Source organism: Austrofundulus limnaeus, unplaced genomic scaffold (genome assembly GCF_001266775.1).
Source record: "Austrofundulus limnaeus strain Quisiro unplaced genomic scaffold, Austrofundulus_limnaeus-1.0 Scaffold73, whole genome shotgun sequence".
Classification (NCBI taxonomy): Eukaryota; Metazoa; Chordata; class Actinopteri; order Cyprinodontiformes; family Rivulidae; genus Austrofundulus; species Austrofundulus limnaeus.
Window position 1 is genome coordinate 897119 of NW_013952475.1, and position 1321 is coordinate 898439.

Here is a 1321-nt window from a genome sequence, read left to right on the forward strand (position 1 = left end):
TATATATATCTTTCAATTATAATCCATAAAAGCAAATTCTCAATCTTTAAACTAAATAAAGCTATTATGTACCCTGGAGCTGTAAACGAGACAAACACAATTCCACTGTGAGTTTAATAAAAACTGATCTGATGTTACCAAAGCAACACAAAGAGCAGAAATCACACTGCAGAGCTGAAAATAGAATCAGCTCACTCAGTTGGACATGTACTGTTTGGCTAAAGGTTTGTGAATTGGTATCAGTCAATATTAACAGTTCACCTCAACTGAAGTAATGCAGCAACATTTTACCTTGTGTCACTACTGGAGCCTTTGACTTGATTCTATTTTATTTTTACGTTTGTGCAGTTTTTCCATCAGGTGCTGTTTGGGGAAACCTGGGGGCTATTTACAAGCTGATGACAACTGGTGATTGGTTTGTTTATTTTCCTGTTGATCACTTGTTTTCTGTGCAATATAAAGCCTTTTCTCTTTCAGTTTTTCTGTGAATTATTTAATTTCTTGAGTTCATCTTTTCTCTTGGGATCGATGAATTCTGTTTCCTGTGTGTGTACCTGTCATTAGTTCTGGCAGCTCCTGCCCCGCCCACACTCTCACCTGATTGATGTTGTCTCTCCCCAGGTGTCTGTCCTTTATCCCTAATTAGTTTCCCTTTATAATTTGTACCCTGTTGCTTGTGCTTCACGCATGCATTTTGCTCCTAGGCCATTCATGGTTTTCCATTTGAGTATTTTTTTTTACCTGCCATGTTAACTTCTTGGTTTTGTTAATAAATTAGTTTTCTTATTTATTTCAGTGACTTGGKTTCACAAATCTCACCAAATAGGATAAATCTACCCTATAGAATTATCACTCAAAATTTTGATTTTGTCAATCACCTGTTTTGACTACAAGAACAATGTGATTAGATTATATCTGTTTGCAAAGTTCTGCCAGGTTGTTTCATGACTGAATGCATGCAGCCCAGGAATTCATGGCCTCTCAGCTGTTCCCACAACGCATGTGCAAATATCAAACTCTAGTTCAAAGCTTGAAATCCAAAACAATGAACAAAAGTTACAAAAAGGGCCCAGAAGAAAAACTGATAACAAGATGGTTGTTTTGAAGAAACAATGAGTGAGAAAATTTTATTTTACCAACATTTAAAGGGATCCCCGACTGTAGGCTGTTTAATTTTGTACACTCTTAAAATATATATTTTAACATGGACAGAGCCATTTTATTTACATGCAAAGCATTCTGGGTAAATGATGACGTGGGTAGGTTATCGGTGCGAGGCTGCTAGCGAGCTATATCCACCCTGAAGGTTAATCTTGGACAA